Here is a 12,856-nt window from a genome sequence, read left to right on the forward strand (position 1 = left end):
ATTTGATGTACCTCTAATTTATGATATACTAAATATATTTGTAATGATATACCTATATATATCTTATCTGATACATATTCGATGTATCTCTGGTATGCATTTGATGTACATCTGATGTATATCAGTGGCATACTAAATATATTTGTAATATCAATAATATATTAGAGATCCATAATATGTCACTGATATACATCAGATGTAGATCACAGATGCATCAATATTAGATATCATGATTATATCAATGGTAAATTAGAGACATATTAAGTATATATCATAGATGCATCAAAGTTATACTATTGGTAAATCGTATAATCATATGAGAAGTTATATTAGTAGATATCATAGTTATATAAGTGGTAACTTAAAGACATATCAAGTATACATCACAGATATATAAGTGTTATATCAACATGGTAAATCAATGGTAATTTATATAATCATATAAGAACTTATATCAGTAGAAATCATAGTTATATCATACGTATATCAGTGGTAAACCATATTAGAAGTTATATTGGTAGATATCATAAATATATCAGAAGTAAATCAATTGTATATCAGTATTATATCAGTAGTATATCAAAGACATATCAATAATATATTACATATATATTAGTTGTAAATCAATAAATAGGAAATAATATAATCATATAAAAAGTTATATTAGTAGATATCATAGTTATATCAATGATATATCAGTTGTATGTCAATAGTAAATCATATGTATATCAAGTATATATCAAATATATATATATATATCAATGCTATATCATTGGTATATCAACGCTACGAGTATAAATTTGACATTTTATTATTGGACCTTCGTTTTTTCTAAAAATTTTGCTATATTTACAAATCTAAAATGTAGATACTAAATTTTTTATTTCCTTAAATTTTTTTTGCTATATTTGTAATTGCCCCAATAATTAATTGTTAATTATTTATTTATTTAATTAATATTTGGATTTAAATTAATTAATTATTAATTAGATTAATAATTTAGTAATTAAATTTATTAAATAAATTAATTAATTGTTAATTGATTTAGTTTATTATTAATTAAATAAAAAGAATAAGATATCCTGATGGTCTTAGATTTCCCCTAGATCCAAGAGAAGATATTCTATATCAAAAAGGATAATATATCCTGATGGTATTAAGATTTTCCCTCCCTATAAACATAATAGTAAGCTCAACTCTAAAGGGTTAAATGTTAAAGACTAAAAATCTATAACTCTCTTACTTTCTTAATCCCCTTGAAATTGGTTCCTACAATCTGGATTCTCCATCGAGAGACATAGGAAGATCAAGTGGTATTGTCTCATTGGGATTACATGAAGAAGAGTCTTCAAAGGTAAAATCTATCAATCTTCCCTGCTTTATATTTTTCTATCAATCTTCCCTACTTTATATTTTTCTGTGTTTTAAATTTCATAAGAAATTCAAAAATGCGTTCTTTTGCTTCCGCTCTGGGAGTCACATTCCCTTGAATTGGTATCCAAGCGCGGTTTTTCGTTCTGAATTTTCTGTTGAAATTTTGCACAGAATATGGTGGTTTTCTTCTACATTCTGATATTTAAGGTTTATGGATTTGCAATTGGATTTGTTGATTTTGACATTTAGATTTACAAATTCGTTTGATTTGATCAATGTAAAGGGCTCGGTGTTTTTGGGCATTTAATGTTGTAAATCATTGTGTAGTCCATGTCGTACCAGCTAGATGAATTCGAAGGTTTTTTGGCACGATTTAGCATAATTTTCTATATTGAAGGAGAAGACCCGAAGCAGATGTCCTGAATTACATCAATTGAATTTTTTTGTTTTTATTTTTTTTCCCGTTTTTCTTATATTAAATTAATATAATCACGATTATATTAATTTAATATGCTTTTAGGACGCCAAAACCAAGTCCAATATGATGCTTATTTAATTGTTTTATGCGTTTTGAACGTATATTTTAATTGAATGTATATTGCATAATGTATGACATATAGTTTTAAAAATCCCACCATAAGATACATGCATCATATGTATATTTGATATATTATATGTATGTATATTCATGCATCATATAGTTATAATTGTTATAATGTATGGATGCTTGTTTTTATTTTCATAATTATCTAATACAAGTGTTGTATTAATAAGATGAAAATAAAGTTGCATTGAGCATGACATTACTTTAGTTAATATAATTGTTAATTAATGTATGTCGTCAATGCATGATTATAAGTTTAATTTCTCCAAATTGATAAGATTTATAAAAGTTTGGTAGATAGAAATTAAAATCGATAATAAAGAGTTGCATGCAAACATAGGGTCTAAGTTAATTAATTTTAAGTGGGTTTAAAATTAATTAGAACTTATGTTATATCTTCTAATATGATTAGGGGATAGTATTTAATTTTGTTTTAACTAGATTTAAAATGAAATAATAAAAAACTAAATATAAAATATTGCCTATAAGGAAACCCTATCTAAGCAAGGTTTTGTCTAGGTTGAGGTACTTAAGTTGACCATTAAGGAACATCTCTACTTGGGAACCGACTTGGGGGTTGAATTAGTCAATATTTTATATGCATACAATAATGTCATTAGTTTATTAAAACGTTCAATAAACTAAAAGATTAGTATACAACTACTAATATATATAATTATATTGGGTCGACTAAAAATTCACTTAGTTAATTTCACTTAACTGAAATTTACCTAAGTAATATACGTCTTAGACTAAGTGGGAGAAAAGGGAATATGTAATATTCTATGTATATTTTGATATACAGGGGATATATGACATATCTTTTTTCTCACGTTTCTCCTTAAAGTTCACACTGTGAGTTCCATGCTCGGCCTCGTGTCGCCCTGGGCACGGCATCCCTATAGAAGGTGTTTGTATGATTCAATATCGAGGTGAATGGAAATAGTATTCATAGTAAGTGGGATAAGAACGTGTGACAACACATCCTACGGTTCCACCATTGGTTTGCATCGTGAGATTTCATACATGACCTGAAGTGTCACCCTGGTGCGATCATCCTTATAAAGGGTCCATTGTATGAAATCGAAACCAAGGTAAACTCCATAAATGGATAAGGGTTTCTTAGGTTTTGCTCCAATATTTTCCTTCCCTACAGCGGGATTATTGGGGCAGACCTTCGAGGTCTGAAAATGGTGGGTCACACTTACAGAGTATTTTTAAGCTAGTTAGCAATTTCCTGACCAAATAAACAGTGACTAATGATTATAGGAATAAGAGTTATTCTAGTATAAGATTTAGTTGAGAACGTCTCAATTCAGTGAAGGAGTAGCTGTTTGCTCTACGGTAGCTATTGCTCTAAATCACTGAAGCGTCATTGCTAAACAATTTTGTTAGGGTCCTTGATTACTTTTGCTAAAATATGATTGAGTTAAAAGTATATAATGCATGAAACTGATATAGGTTTGTTTCATCAGCATGTCGAATTCTATTATTGCTCTCTTATCCGCCGAAAATCTTAATAGCGAGAATTATAAACAATGGAAATCAAGCCTAAATACTATACCGTGATAGATGATTTTAGGTTCGTTTTGTAAGAGGAATGTTATCAAGCTCCTGCACCAACGCCATTGTGGCGGTGCACAACGCCTACGATCGCTGGATCAAGGCCAACGACAAGGCCAAGGTCTACATCTTGGCCATCATATCTCATGTGCTTGCCAAGAAGCACGAGAACATGGTCACCGCCAAGAAGATCATGGACTCACTGTAGAGCATGTTTGGACAACCGTCCTCAAAAGCTCGACATGAAGCCTTTAAGTTCATCTATAACTCCCGTATGAAGGAGGGCTCGTAAGTGCGAGAACACGTTCTCAACCTGATGGTCCACTTGAATGTGGCAGAGACGAATAGGGCTGTCATAGACGAGCAGAGTCAAGTCAACTTCATTCTGGAATCTCTTTCGAAGAGTTTCCTACAATTTCGCATAAATATGGTTATGAATAAGCTGGAGTACACTCTTACCACGCTCTTAAACGAGATATAGACCTACGAGTCACTTACGAAAAAGAAGGGATAAGGAGGGGGAGGCGAACTGTTGCCACCTCCAAAAGGTTCCACCAAGGTTTGACTTTTGGAACTAAGTCTGCGTCCTCTTCTTTTGGAAGTAGGACTTTCAAGAAGAAGAAGGTTGCTGGTAAGGGACCTAAACCTGACTCTGCTGCTGCCTCTGCTAAGAAAGGCAATGCCAAAGTTGCAGACAAGGGAAAGTGTATCCACTGCAATGTGGACGGGCATTGGAATTGTAACTGCCTGAAATATCTGACTGAAAAGAAGAAAGCCAGTGAAGGTAAATTCGATTTACTTGTCTTGGGAACATATTTAGTGGAGAATGATGACTCCTCCTGGATATTAGATTTAGGAGCCACTATCCATGTTTGTTTTTCATTTCAGGGAATTAGTTCCTGGAGGCAGCTTGAAGTCGGAGAAATGACTCTCAAAGTCGAAACTGGAGAAGTTGTCTCAACTGTGGCAGTAAGAGAGCTTAAGTTGTTTTTAGCCAATAAATCATATATTTTATTAGATAATGTATATGTTGTTCTTAAAATTAAGAGGAACTTGATTTCAATTTCTTGTCAATTAGAACAATTGTATTCTGTTTATTTCTCGTTAAATGAAGTGCTCATTTATAGAAACAGTGTTAACAGTTGTTCTGCCAAATTAAAAAATAACTTATATGTGCTAAGATAAACCGTAACTAAAGCAATTTTAAATACTGAGCTATTTAAAAATGCTAAAACTCAAACTAAAAGACAAAAAGTTTATCCTAAATAAAATGTCCATCTTTGGCACCTCAGGCTTGACCAGACTAATCTCAATAGGATTGAGAAACTAGCTAGTTAAGAGCGGTATCCTGAGTGAGTTAGACGACAATTCTTTACTAGTATGTGAATCATGCGTTGAGGGTAAAATGACTAAAAGATCATTTACGGGAAAGGGTTATAGAGCCAAAAATCTTTAGAACTTGTACATCCAGACCTTTGTGGTCTGATGAATGTTCGAGCTCGAGGAGGGTATGAATATTTCATCTCTTTCGTAGATGATTATTTAAGATTTGGGTATCTTTACCTAATGAAACATAAGTCTGAAGCTCTTGAAAAGTTCAAAGAGTATAAGATTGAAGTTGAAAATTCATTAGGTAAGTCCATTGAAATACTTCGACCAGATCGTGGTGGTGAGTACATGGACTTAAGATTTCAAGACTATATGATAGAACACGGAATCGCTTTCCAACTCTCAGCACCTGGTACACCACAACAAAATGGTTTGTCGGAAAAGAGAAACAGAACCCTATTAAACATGGTTCAGTCAATGATGAGCTATACTTGATTGCCTGACTCGTTCTGGGGTTATGGAGTGGACACTGCAGTTTATATCCTGAACAATGTTCCATCAAATAGTGTTTCTAAAACACCATTTGAACTTTGGAGAGGTCTTAAACCTAGTTTAAGACACTTCAGAGTTCGGGGTTGTCCAGCACATGTGCTTGTCACGAACCCAAAGAAATTGGAACCTCATTCAAAGGTATGCCTATTTGTAGGTTATCCCAAAGAAACGATAGGTGGTTACTTCTTCGATCCTAAGGAAAATAAAGTATTTGTATCGACAAATGGTTATACCCAGCAAGAGGAAGTTGATTATTAAGAAACTTTCTCCACTATTGCCATGTTGAAGTCTATCCGTATTCTCTTAGTCATTGCCACATATTATAACTATGAGATATGACAAATGGATGTCAAGACAACTTTTTTGAATGACTATCTTAATGAGAGCATTTACATGACTCAACCAGAAGGATTCATAAAATAGAGTGATCAAGAGCAAATGAAAGATTTGGGAGAAGCACAATATTGCTGATTCATTTACAAAGGCTCTCACGATTAAAGTGTTCGAGGGTTATCTATAGAGTCTAGGTTTACGAGACATGTACCATTTAGTCTAAGGCAAAAGGGAGATGTTATTGGGTATATTGTATCCCCTAGTTAATTGTAATACTTGTATCAGACAAGTGGGAGATTGTTGGGTTTGGTACCCTTAGCTCGTGTATTTGTAATTTATGAACAAATTATTTATTCAATAAAGAGTTATCTTATTATTTCTTTGCATTACTCGTATTCCAATAAACTAAGATTCAAGGTTATTTAATGTAACTAGAACAATATATATTTGATATAACGTATGTATTTAATATACAATGTACATATTTGATACACAGTATATATATTTGATATACAGTATGTTTATGCAAGGATATGCACAACAGTGTATTTCAGATTGCAGCTCGAACTCGGCCTCCGGACCGATCTGAATACTTGGGCGGACCTACACAAAAAGGTGAGCACTCCGACGATCAAGTCAGTATAGGTCGGATTCCCAGTTTGGTTCGAGGTCAGAAAATCATCGTACTCGATCGCGGAGTGAGGTCCTCTACTTATGGGTGATAGTCCCGCTAATCTCGCGATGATTACACCCGGTAATCTCGGGACCGTCGGTTACACCCGGTAATCTCGGGACCGTCGATTACACCCGGTAATCTCGGGACCGACGGTTACACCCGATAATCACGCCGCTGACAGTAGCTCACATCGGCCCCCACCGAGCTTCCCGGTAGGTCGGACCTCGGCCAAGTTCACCTCGGCCCTCATACTTAGCATCTGTCAACGCTAGTGGTGGTGATCTCGGCCGTCCGAGCTGGGCATGACTCATGAGTCATCTTGGAGCACCAATAGGGGTCCTCCACGTGTCCAGGGTATTCTCTTCCCCAAACACAGTATATATTTAATATACAATGTATATTTGAAATATAGTATATATTTAATATACAATGTATATTTTTGATATACAGTATATATTCGATATACAAGTGAATAATGTTCCAGTAATAACCTAAATGGTCTATAGTACATGGATAAGGTTGGGTACCTTATCCTGGTAACACTATGGATACGACCCACTTTGTAATAGTTACAAACGACTTTATCCAAGTCGTTCATGTAGAGACATGCGAGTGGGGGCATCGTATACAATGAGTTTGTGTAAGACCGAACCGCGAAATAATTAATCATTGGCTCTAACACCCTTAGTTAATAAATTGTTATCTCATAGGATGACCAGGTAATTCGATATTAATTTTTAGTGGTTATGGACTCATGCCTATAAAGGATCATTCTTTGATTTGTATGGGTAAGAGTCGCCCGAATTACCGACTTAATAATCCTACCATTTTGTAGATGAGACCGAGTGGGGAGTTTGGAACATAACTACGCAAGATGAAATTCACTCCCTCCCGACTTCAGGGTAAGTAGATGAGTGTTCTCTTAAGTGTTAACTTCGGGACTTGAACTAGGGGGTCCCACCCTCTCACTTGCCCGAGAAGGACTTCCAATTATTGGTCAGACCATAACTTGATTGTTTATTAGAGGAGCAGTGGTATTTAAGGAGAAAGATGTAACTCATGGGTAAAACGGTAATTTAACCTAGCTATAGTTACGAGCATTCCTGAAGGATTGACTTGTCGTTAATGGTCGTACATCCGTGAACACGAAAATATTCTGCAATGAGAAAAGTGCGGTAGCGGGTCTTTAGTGGAGTGACTCGCAATTAACGAATGTTGATTAACTTGGTTAATGAGTTTGACTAATTAATCTCGTATCGTTGGAGCTTCTGATCTGTAGGTCTATTAGGTCCCCTTACTAGCTCACAACGGGTAAAACGAGGATCAAGATTTTGAGAGAATTTGAAATGTTCAAATTATATATCGAGGAATGTATATAATGTGGATTATGATACATTATTTATATAGTTTATTTTTTAATAAAGATTCAAATTAAACTATATGCTAGGAGAGAAATATTTGAATAGGATTCAAATAATTAATGTGAATTGAATTCATATTAAAATTGTAGGTCATACAAGAGAGATGCATTTGAATATGATTCAAATATATAGTTTTAATTAAATATGTGATATTTCATTAAAAATTAAATAATTAATTGTTAATTATTAATTTATTTAATTAATATTTAGGTTTAAATTAATTAATTATTAATTAGATTAATAATTAATTATTAAATTTATTAAATTGTAACGCCCCAGGAATTTCACCATTTCCAAACAGGGACCGTTACTAAGCCTACCTAAAATTTTCACATAAGCAAGAGAATTTTCTTCACAACAACACTAAGCAATAAAACTACCACGCTTCTGCTGCGCCACTCTGATTTCCAACACTCACGAGAGCTTGAACAATTAGAACAACAACACTAATATTTTAAGAGAAACTCACATCCTATACAGATAAACCATTTAATACCGACGTCACATTAACCAAACCCTTCAAGGAAACCTTACTAACTATAAACCATCCACTAGATGAATATTAACATCTCGAATGGCAATGAAGCAAAAGCTAATTCAAGTATGATCAACTTAAACAAATGTATTCATGAATATCCTAAGTGGATTACAAGCCCGTAGTTCAAGAGGCTAACAAAATTAATGCTCTAAAAGAACAATGAATCGGCAACCTTACGACATCCTTTAGACAATAAAACTAAACAAACCAACCACTACCAACTCAACTACAACATTAACTGGCCACAACTATCTTAACTAAAAGAAATTAATTGCACACAGCATAGCTAACGGTCTTTCCGATCAAGCCTCCTTCTCGCCATCACCATCCCATGAGCTAGCTCGATACCTGCGAACTGGAGGAGAAAAAGAGGGATGAGTACAACCACAGTACTCAATAAGCAGCCCTTATTTGAAGGGTCATGCACAAACAACATACTTATCAAGGAACAACGTGTCATGCTTATTAAAGAATCAACACACACACATCATGCTCAACCAAATCATGAAACATTCACAGTCATGCCTTTCATCACATTATGCATTCAAACATAGACACATTCTATAAACTTCGGTGACAACCACAACCAGTAACACATTAACTACCAGCCTCTAGTCTCCCTAACATCTCAAGTACCTCTACGCTTATCACAGCTACTCTAGCCTTCCACAGTTAACTCCTTCGAGCAGAGTCGGCCCCTGACCATTTATACCCAGAGCCCCGACCCTGCAGCATCGGCCTTCGACCATTTATATCGAGGCCTTGAACTCTACATCGACCCTCGACCATTTATACCCGAGGCCTCGATGTCTTACAATCTATTGGCCCTTGACCATTTATACCCAAGGCCCCAATAGTTCTCCTTTCGAAAGACTCCTCGCATCGACCCCCGACCATTTATACCCGAGGCCTCGACGCTCATCTTTATCCAATATTGGCGTATCGACCCCCGACCATTTATACCCGAGGCCTCGATACCCAATTAGTGACGTATCAGCCCTCGACCATTTATACCCGAGGCCCTGACACTCACCCATTCACTTCGTAACTTTCATAACTCCACATATCATTTCTAGCCTCCAACCAGGATTTCAGTACTACTTCCCTAATAACAGCAACCACTACAACGCCCATCATGACACAACCACTAGTATGATTTCAATGCATCACAGATCTCAAAAACACAAAGTTTGACAGCAACCAACCTGATCACAACATAGAGCACACAAAAGCTTCAACAAATAACCCTATGGCATGCTTCACATAACATACATTTCACATAGCGGTTCAGAAAACTTTTAAGAACACGCCCAACACGATTCATCCAAACATTTAATATCCAACATTCGAAGAAATCATCCAACATCAGTATTAATTAAGCATTGCTAGACATAAATAAACACATCAGACACGCCAAACATCTTATGCAAAATTCAGACAACAACATCTCCACAATAAGTCCACTTTAACGAGCATTCCCTGCAACATACATCATTCCACATCAGATCTCAGCAGCTCAACAATACAAAATTTCCACTATTATCACCGACGGACATGCAACACTACTCAGGCACATAAACCAACATAAACAAGAGTTACATTTTCATTACCCGATAAGCCACCAATTCCAATCTTTCTAATTCATCGACAAGCCATTCACACATCTAATCAAAACACAATTATCCAACATGCTCTTCACGTACAAAACAAGAAAATAATCCCGTAGCTTCCAACTAAGCAAACATAAACTAAATAACATAAAACTATCACGTGCATTTTCAATCCCAAGACATGCTTTCAAACATCAAAGCTTAATCACTTCCAACCATACCGAGCAGCAACTTTCAAAGCACATCTAATAATCATGACACAAGATATTTTCCTAATATGTAAAAGGAAAGGAACAAAAGAAACAACAAGGATGCAACCCAACAATAACAACTAGAAGTCCTCAAATGATGCCCAAAAAACCCTAAATACATGAGATATTCAAGTATAGCAAAGTTAAGCACGAAACCATCTCAATAACACCTATTAACTTACATATTAATAAATAATAAACACACCGAAAGCACCACACGATTCATACATATTCAATCAACAAACATCCCCCAAGTAAGAACTACTTACAACAAAGTTCTAATGCGCTAACAAGTTCACCGAAGGGTTCCTAAATCCAAAAGCAAACCAAACTTGATTAGAATTCATGTTAGAAACACTTAGTTTGCATCGAAAGTGAGTTTAGATGATCCGTTACCTACTACCTCACCATAAAACCTCTTGGGTAAGGAGTGGGTCGACGCCGAGGAGGTTCGGGCATCCAAAACTGAGTTCGAATGTCCTTATGCTTGCTGTTCCGATGTCAAAAGCGATGGGTAACTACGATTTGGGTCCGAATAGGAGTGGGTAACGTCGAATCAAAGCCGGAAAGGGGTGGGTAACACTAACCAAGCTCTGTTTAGGTATGGGTTAACACCGAAAGTCACCGGGAGGAAGAAAACGCCGTAGATCTAGGCCAAGCACGAGCTGTTCGCTTCTGTCCGAGTCGGGGAGAGGTGCTGCAGGTACGGGGCGCCGAAGGACGCGACGTCGAGGGGAAAGCCGCCTTCAAGGAAGCCGGATCTGGCGAGAATCGGAGCAGTCACATGTCGCCGCCACCGGACTCGCTCGTGGTCTGCCCTAAGGTGTCGGACCTGGGCAATCGTTGTCGCTACCCGCCGCAGCTGCTGCTGCCTACGACGCCGGAGAGAAGGTCGCGCCGCCGCTGGATGGGTCGTCGGGACTGCTCGTGGTTCGCCGTCGCGCCGGTTCGTCGGGTCTGGTGCAAGTGACGTCGGAGAACCGGTCGCCATCGTACCACCGTCGGGTCGCTGCTCGCCTTGAGAAACACCGCCGGAAATGGGGCGTCATTCGTGTGGCTTGGTCGCCGGAGCTATAGTGGCCGGCGGCAGAAATCGAGAGGGGGGGCTGGCGGCTGCAACAAGAGGGAGAGGAAGAAAGAGATCCTAGGGCTTCTTGTTTTTGTTTTGTTTATTTTTTGTTTATTTTTCTTTTGTTTTGTTTTTAAACTAAAAGCCCAATTCCCAAATTAAAAGAAGGCCCATGGGTTTGAAGAAACTAAAATTCTACTTTCAAACAATATAAACTCAACGATCTTCAACTAAAACAAAAGTAAAACAAATAAATCTAAGGCCCGAAGCGAAAATCCTAAAGAAAACACTCCAGTAATTAAAATAAACTCACAACAACCCAAAATGAAATCCAGGAGGAAAAATTAAATTTCCAAAAGCTTAATTAAGTTTTAATTAAAATCTCTTTTCAAAATTTTAGAACTTAATTATCTAAATCAAACGAAAATAGACTTGATTCGAAATTATCCAAAATTAAAACTCCAAAATAAGAAGTTTCAATAATTTCACTTAACGAAAAAGGAAGAAATCCAAAGGCACAATTTTAAATCATAAAATAAACGAGTCAGAGAACGCGGGGCGTTACATAAATTAATTAATTATTAATTAGATTAATTGTTGGAGGAAAGAAACCAAGTAGAACGCGTGTCTACTTCTGGAATGCGTGACCACATACGGTGTTGCCCTCTCCTACAAGCTGGCATCGTTGAACAGGACACATGTCTTCTAACGAAGAGATGAGGGAACACGGACGCTGGATGTCGTAGGTAATCATAGTGAGAGGCAGACGCCACTAATACGGCAGACACGCGTCACAGCTATAGGCGACAAGCACTTAGCTGCAGGAGGAGGTGCCGCCCCACGACTATCTGAGGCACGCTCCCTGATGCTCCCTATACAGCATGGTGCGTCTTTGCCACCCCTAACCGTCGTCCTTCCCGGTCGGATGCTCGAGGCTATAAAAGGAAGGACCCTCATCCTCTCCGAGAGGGGTGAAAAATCTGTCACTCACATATTTGTTGTCGTTTTCCTATTTCCATTCTGATTACTAACTTGATCATTGGATTGTCTTAGGCGGGACCTTGCACCGGTGTCGAGTTGTTTTGGTTTCATGTTCTCTAGTTCTCCTGTCGGACTGCTCGTCAGAGGGATACGTGGCCTACGATTAGAATTCACTGTCAATAGTTGGCGCCGTCTTTGGGAACGATGTTTTCAAGCAATAAGCGAAAACTAGTTCTCCGCACTAAGATGTCATTGGGATGGCCTCCGACAAGGAGTCATCCTTCGAGAACATCGTCGACGAGGAGCGTGCCCTGACTCCCCCGACCTAACAAAAGGCAAGGGGAACTCAGGACAATGTCAACACTCTCCGCCCGATTAGTCATCTAGCAATCGCATCGCAAAAGCTCTGGGTTCCGCAGCGAGATGCGGGCAGCTAACGCCAATGTAACCGCCCAAATGAGAAGACTGATTAAAGTGGTCCTGAGCGACCGAACCCGCGGAACCATCTCCCTCCCCAATGGGAGCGTGATCCAAGGTGGAGCAACTGGCGGGGAG

General features: G+C 37.4%; 1 pseudogene; it reads left to right on the forward strand.

Moving 5' to 3' along the window:
• The first annotated feature begins 3,454 nt into the window (after positions 1-3,454).
• LOC148208156 (uncharacterized) lies at positions 3,455-4,437 on the forward strand (annotated as a pseudogene).
• The last annotated feature ends 8,419 nt before the right edge of the window (positions 4,438-12,856 follow it).

Source organism: Momordica charantia, assembly GCF_013281855.1.
Source record: "Momordica charantia cultivar OHB3-1 chromosome 11 unlocalized genomic scaffold, Mcharantia_2.0 BLBB01000011.1, whole genome shotgun sequence".
In the NCBI taxonomy this organism is placed as follows: domain Eukaryota; kingdom Viridiplantae; phylum Streptophyta; class Magnoliopsida; order Cucurbitales; family Cucurbitaceae; genus Momordica; species Momordica charantia.